Here is a 7,286-nt window from a genome sequence, read left to right as displayed (position 1 = left end):
AATGTAAATTTTAGGAAAAATCCCCCCCCCCAAAATATGAAAAGCTCAAATGCATAAAAAGTGTTACACATCAGGAATCTAAAACACTTACTACGTGTAAACTTTCATTCCTCATAGTGCCAGAGACATAAGATATTGATGTGGTTAGCTGGCTAATAAGTAGATTTAGTTCCGTTTTAGATGATAACTACAGCCTCGGTCTCATCTCAAAAGCAAAGACTTTCACAGAAAAAAAAAAAAACACCTCAACAATGTCCATATATAAATTTTATTGCATTTGACATACAAAAATTTGAACTTAAAGAAGAAAATGAAAATGTGCACCTTTTACAAGTCAAAGAAAAGCAAAAGTTTTAGCATTTGGTCTGCAAAAAAAAAAAAATACGTTAGAGGTACAAAGTTTACTACAGCAGGTCTAAAAAATGTTGGACATAGTCCTTTTGAAAAAGTTAAAACTTTTCAAGATGACTTTTTATATTTAAATTTACAGGCACTGACCAATTTACAAATATTTACATAAATCAAAAACAACCTTAATAAACACTGTAGCTTTTTTTGTTTAGCAGCCACCACTACTTTCATGTGAAAATACTAAAAAAGAGATTTTTTACAAATATTAAGCTTTTATTTATAATAATTTTATTGTGTCTTATCTAAAACATTTTGTAGTGGCTTACTGTCTAAAAATTCCAGTTTAGATTACAATCCTATAATTGTACACAGAAAAATATCTGATACTACAAACAGGATATAATCTTAACTTTGATCTCTCAGTTTCTGTTGCTTCATGTCACAGAGAAAATAGAGCAGGAAAACGGCAAGTAAAGCAGAAGTGCATTGTACTAAGCTATCATAAAGCACAGGAAACAATCTTTTCAAAATGTCTACACTGAACTGATTCTTTAAAACAATTCACTAACTGTTGTAAAAGTTAGTGCTCCTATTACTACAGTGCAAAATGTATTGTTGTTTTAATACAAAATTTAAAGCAATCTCAAGAGTACATCAAAAGCATGTGAAGTACTAATGAAATGCTAATACAGACACACCCGAAGCCTCAGTCTATCCCAGTGAGTCAAGCAAAGCAAAGACTTAAGGCAATTGTTCAGTATTTCATGACTCTGCAGTGATTTGACTGAAATGATTTCGTTTTGCTTCAAGTAACTGAACAACTGACTTCAATCTTCACTTTACTAGAACAGACTTTGACAACAAACTATCTAATGTAGGTTAGACTTTAAGCATGTATGAATTAGACCCCTTCCAAAATTCCACACATCTCTTCAGGATTAGCATGTGTTACAATTAATTGAAGTTGTATCAAAAACTTTTTATTTGTTCAGGTAATTTCACAAAATATATTTTATCTGATCACCTGAAAACGCATGCCATAATATTACTAATCATCAATGTAAACATTTTCAAAAATACATTTTTATTTTTAAATCAAAGGGTTTTATTAGGAAATGTCATAATAAAATATGCAATCTTTATATGTCTTTTTAAAAATAAAAAATGAAAACAAGAACTATGAAAAAAGCAATTATGATGGAGGTAAACATAATGTATTACGATGAAACTATTGTTCTTTATTTCTTGGAAGAATTTATTAAGAAATAGAGGCCAGTTATCTTTTCAGGACAGCAGCTCTTACAGGTAGTATACTGTTCAAATCTCTCTTGTTTTTCAATCTGTGCCATGACTGGGAGAGAAAGAAAAATCATTCTTAAAACCTGAAATTTATACAGAACAAAAGACTGAGAGTTTAAAATAATGTTAACAGTTGGTTCTCTCTAGGTGGTAAAGTTTTGAATAGTTTTTTCCTTGAGTTTTTTCTTTTTTTGAGATAAGGTCTCGCTCTGCCACCCAAGCTGGAGTGCAGTGGTGCAGTCTCGGCTCACTACAACTTCCATCTTCCAGGCTCAAGAGATTCCCCCACCTCAGCCTCCGGAGTAGCTGGGATTACAGGCGTGGGCCACCACGCTCAGCTAATTTTTAAATGTTTTTGTAGAGACGAGAGGTCTCATCGTATTGCCCAGGCTGGTTCTTTGAGTTTTTATTTTCCAAGTTTTTAACACAGTGTAAGTATTGTTTCTGTCATCAGAAAATAAAATGTTATTTAAAAACTCTGTATTTTTATGGTTCCAATTCATTAATAAAGAAATGGGCACAAAGGTGGTACTGAAAGATACAACTGACAATATTTATTCACAGATTAATTCGATCTAAAAATAGCAAACAAAAACTTTGGATTTGAGAAGAGAGTATTATTTCAATTATTTGATTGACTGTCTTACATCTTTACTAGCTTTTTCCATTAAAAATAGTATTTATGGGACTGGGTACAGTGTCTCATGCCTATAATTCCAGAATTCTGGGAGGCTGAGGTGGGCAGATTAGTTGAGCCCAGGAGCTCAAGGCCAGCCTGGGCAACATGGTGAAACCCTGTCTATACAAACAATATAAAAATTGGCTGGGTATGGTGGCACACGCCTATAGTCCCAGCACTCACGAGGCTGAGGTGGGAGGATCACTGAGCCCAGGAGATTGAGGCTGCATGAGTCTGGGTAACAGAGCAAGACCCTGTCTCAAAAAAATATATATAGTATTTACGAAGGAGAAAGTAAATTTACAATAAGGTACTTTATGTATGCCTCTGGAAAATAATAGTGATTTGAATGGATAAGGAGAACAAAAGAAACTTGTTCACAAGCTAAAAATCTGTCTCACTACTTGGTGACTGCAGATCTTTGTATTCTAGTCTCACGTCAATTATTCAATTGTCTAAAAGTACTGGTTTTACAACTAAACAATCCTAAATGAAAGCTCACTCATCAATAAGAACACCAATGTAGCACTGCTATTTTTGAGTTCTCAATTTAATCTGACAGACGAAAATATTCTGTCTTGAATATCTGTTTTAAAATTAAAGAATTTCTATAGGACAAATTTTCTATTCTGGTTGCCAAATTATGAAAGTCTCATTTGAAGGATAGCTTCAATGATATATCCTTTTGTTGGATATATCCAACAAAATATAAGTAATAGAATACTTATATTTTATCTATCTATTTATTTGAAACAGGGTCTCACTCTATTACTCATGCTCAGGCTGGAGTGCAGTGGCACAATCACAGCTCACTGCACCCTCAACCTCCTGGGCTCAAGGCCTTTCTCCCTACTCAGCATCCCCAGTAGCTAAGACACAGGTGCATAACACTACACCCAGGGGTGGGGTGGGGTGGAGTGGGGTGTGTGTGTGTGTGTGTGTGTGTATGTGTGTTAACTATGTCGTATGTGTGAACTATGTCTTGCTATGCGTTGCTCAGGCTGGTCTTATACTCTTGGCCTCAAGCAATCCTCCTGCCTTGGCCTCACAAAGTGTTTGGATTACAGGTGTGAACCACTGCACCTGGCCATTATTTTTATTCTTTTTTTTTTTTTAAGAGGTGGAGTCTCTCACTCTGTTGTCTAGGCTTGAAGTGCAGCAACTTGATAATAGCCCACTGCAGCCTCAAACTCCTAGGCTCCAGTGATATTCATGCCTCAATACTTGTATTTTAAATTATCATTAAAATAAAATCCACTTGTACATCTAGATAATGAAAAAGTATGCCTCTAAAATGATCTTTGCAGTTTTCTCATCTTTTTCTTCTACGAAGCTTTCCCTCCCCTCCATGTCTCAATACATATATTAATCAATGCATTTCTACAATGTGTTGTGGAAGTCCTTGAAGATTAAGACCACATCTAGCAACATCACTGATGAATAAATTCATACTATAGACACAGACACATACATAAATTTTAACTTTCCAAAATGTAAACAAAAATAAAACGGCACTCTAATTCCTGTGACAGTGGGGTATACATTTAAAAAAGCATGGATCAGACATCAGTTTCCTTCTAAGGCCACAATAAATTCCCCAATATACTAAGGAAGGAAAAGAGTCCATTAGGTTTTACTCATTTTGGAAATTTAATAAGCTCACTATGAAAATGCTTACTTCGGCAGGGCATGCATGGTGGCTCATGCCTGTAATACCAGCACTTTGGGAGGAAGAGGCAGGTGAATCACCTGAGGTCAGGAGTTTGAGACCAGTCTGACCAACATGGTGAAACCCTGTCTCTACAAAAAATAAAAATAAAAAAAAAAATAAGCCAGGTGTGGTGGCAAACACCTGTAATCTGAGCTACTTGGGAGGCTGAGCAGAAGAATCCCTTGAACCTGGGAGGTGCAGGATGCAGTGAGCTGATATTGTGCCACTGCACTCCAGCCTGGGCAACAAGAGTGAAACTCCGTCTCAAAAAGAAATGAGAAAATGCTTATTTCTATGAAAGTGAAAGCAATGTGAATAAAAACAGAGCCAGATCTCTTTGAAGGGAAAGTTTAACTAAATTCAAATAATAAGTTCCCTATCATGCTATATTAATGGATTCACAAAAGAGAAACCATTCTGTCCTATTACATATATATTTTCTCCTGTTTAAAGCATACTGGTCTACTAATGCTTCTAGGGTTGATCTAATGCATTGTTTACCTTTAAAAATTGATCCTTGATCATGTCAAATTTCTGCTTTTCATGCACTGCTCTGGCTGTATTTGTTCCATCAAAAGGTTCTGCAATGTTAAATGCACATGTACAGAAAACATTATTAAAATGAGAGCTACAGTTTCTTTTTTAGGTTTGACGCTGTCAATATGTGACAGTTTTTGACCTACAAAAATTGCAATTTCAGATGGGTCAGCCTAATATCTTTATTAGATTTATGTATACAGAAAAGCTTAATATACTATGAACTGCCTAATAAGTTAGATAAAATTCAAGGGAGAAGGTGATTAAAAATGAAAGTCAGCAGCATAGGTGTGTTAAGTCTAAATCATAAATGTGTGTAAGGTTTCTGAAAAATTAGTGTCAAAGACCTACCCTTAGGAAAATAATAAAAGTCATCAAAAAGAAGAAAGCATTATATCTAAGAGAGGCAGTTAATGTTAAATATCACAGAAAGGTAACTTTAAATTTAATTTTAACTTAAAAGCTGATTTGTCCTTTGAAGGTAGAGGTTCAATACTGGAGAAAATGGAAGACAATGCAGGGAGTTATGGCCCAAGTGGACGGTTTAGAAAAAGATACAGCGAAGTCTGGCCAGACACGGTGGCTCACGCCTGTAATCCCAGCACTTTGGGAGGCCAAAGTGAGTGGATCACAAGGTCAAGAGATCGACACCATCCTGGCCGACATGGTGAAAGCCGATCTCTACTAAAAATACAAAAATTAGCTGGGCATGGTGGCACGTGCCTGTAGTTCCAGCTACTCGGGAGGCTGCGGCAGGGGAATCACTTGAACCCGGAAGGTGGAGGTTGCAGTGAGCCGAGGTTGCACCACTGCACTCCAGCCTGGCAAAAAAGAGAGACTCCATCTCCCAAAAAAAAAAAAAAGAAAGAAAAAAGATACAGTGAAGTAACTTGCATGAGAAATTTGGCAGAAAAAGAAAAGAGAAAAAGAGAAAAGCAAACAGAAGACAGGAAAAAAGCAAAGGAACAGTTTTTATGTATGTGTGTCTCCAATATATATACCTTCCATGTTCACACCACCATCCCACTCACCCTTCACCCACAAGAGAGAAGAATGCATATAGAGAGATTGGAAGAAACCAGAAGAGTACAAGGAAACTGAAGATCATAATGAGAAGACAAGGATAACTAAAGGCATCAGGGAATGAGATGAAATGTCTAAAATAATGCCAGCAGTAGGTAAAAATTACTAGAAATTAAGAATTTTAGCACTGAAAAAGGAGAAAAATGTCTAGAAGAACCAGTAGGACCAAATAAAGAGTATTTTTCAAGAATGAGAAGACCTATGTATGTATTAAAGCTGAAAGGGAAGGACTGGAGAGAGAAAGAATGAAGTTGTTGGTAAGAGGAAAGGTAACTGAGGGCAAAGACCCAGAAAAAGTATGCAAGAATAGGGAATCTGATGGAAAGGTCAAAACTTTAGATTTATCATATAACCTACACAGGTCCATAATTTTAAGTACTCTTTTTACTTATTTTTTATTGCTTAGAAAGGCTATGTTAAAAAGGAGTCTACTATCACAGTATTGTGGGGTTCTTTTCCTTAACAGAATAAGCGCTCATAAGCCAAATGATACTGGACTGCATCATCACAGCACTTTAGAACAGTGTTTAGTATTCAACTGAACACAAGTAACTAAAATAATGTCCACCCAGTGCAATTTATTAGCACACCAAAGCAGGAGATTTAACTTCATATTCACAAACTCTTAAAATACTGCATATAATTCAAGATTAAAATATCCAAAATCTGATGTTTTCTACAAATGCTGATTCTCAACTACTTATACTTCTTAACCTCCAGATTTACAAAGGTCTTCAATTTAGCATCTATGAGAATAATTTTGTCCCCTGAAGTCAGTTTTCTACTCACTCAAAATGTCTCAAGGATATATTCAACTACATGTAAATTAATTTTAGAGAAGAAAATTTCTTCAGATCATTTAATTTTTAAAGCAAAATCAATTTCTATTTATAAAAGTCCAACTTGTACTAAGTAATATTTTAAGTGCAAAAGAATATAAAATAACTGATTGTATGTCAATATAAGAATCATATATAAAGATTATATTTTCTTCCATCTGTAAGTCATGAAATTGTCCATCAACCACAAGAGGGATAAAGACAGCTTAAATTTTACCAACTAGAAAGGGTGAATGCCTAAAGTTTATGTTTATTATTTCTCACACCTACAAAATTTTAAATGATTTTTTTAATTAAAATTTTTTAACTAAAAGACTTACAAATCACTTCAGACATAAATGTATTACTTTTAACTGAAACACAGCTGAAATTACTCAAGTAATTCTCTTAGTACCATGATGATACGTGGATGGTAAACAGAAAACTACCTTCTACACAGATGTATTTATTTCTCCATTCAATACCATCAGGCCTTGGAATGGCTTTGGCTTCACGAACTGAAATCATTTGACTATTCCAGCTATAAGAAGAAAAACAGTAAACATGTTAACTATTTTCATAATTTCTTTTATATTATTTTTATTGTATCAATAGTAAAGCCTACCCCAATTTTCCTGTGGAAGACTGAAACCTGTGCCCCAACCCTCAGCACCACAAGCCCTATTTCCCACCTCTATTTTATTTTCCACAACACTTATCATCTTCTAATAATTTGTTTCTTACATTTACTATTTATTACGTTATTCTTCATTGTGTCTCCCTCAAGTAGGAGGAAAGCTCCAAGATA

General features: G+C 34.9%; 1 long non-coding RNA gene across 1 annotated transcript in view; it reads right to left on the bottom strand.

Annotated features, from left to right (window-relative positions):
* Positions 1-252: 252 nt before the first annotated feature.
* Positions 253-7,286, bottom strand: part of LOC105506250 — a 19,839-nt gene continuing 12,805 nt past the window's right edge. Inside the window, exons 2-4 of the long non-coding RNA XR_001000898.1 lie at positions 6,928-7,019; positions 4,542-4,621; positions 253-1,702 (exon numbers count right to left, since the gene is read on the bottom strand). This is a non-coding gene — a long non-coding RNA (uncharacterized LOC105506250). The remainder of the gene's footprint in view (positions 1,703-4,541; positions 4,622-6,927; positions 7,020-7,286) is intronic.

The sequence above is a fragment of the Colobus angolensis genome, unplaced genomic scaffold (assembly GCF_000951035.1).
Source record: "Colobus angolensis palliatus isolate OR3802 unplaced genomic scaffold, Cang.pa_1.0 Scaffold134, whole genome shotgun sequence".
Taxonomy (NCBI): Eukaryota; Metazoa; Chordata; class Mammalia; order Primates; family Cercopithecidae; genus Colobus; species Colobus angolensis.
This window is presented reverse-complemented; position numbering and strand designations above follow the sequence as displayed.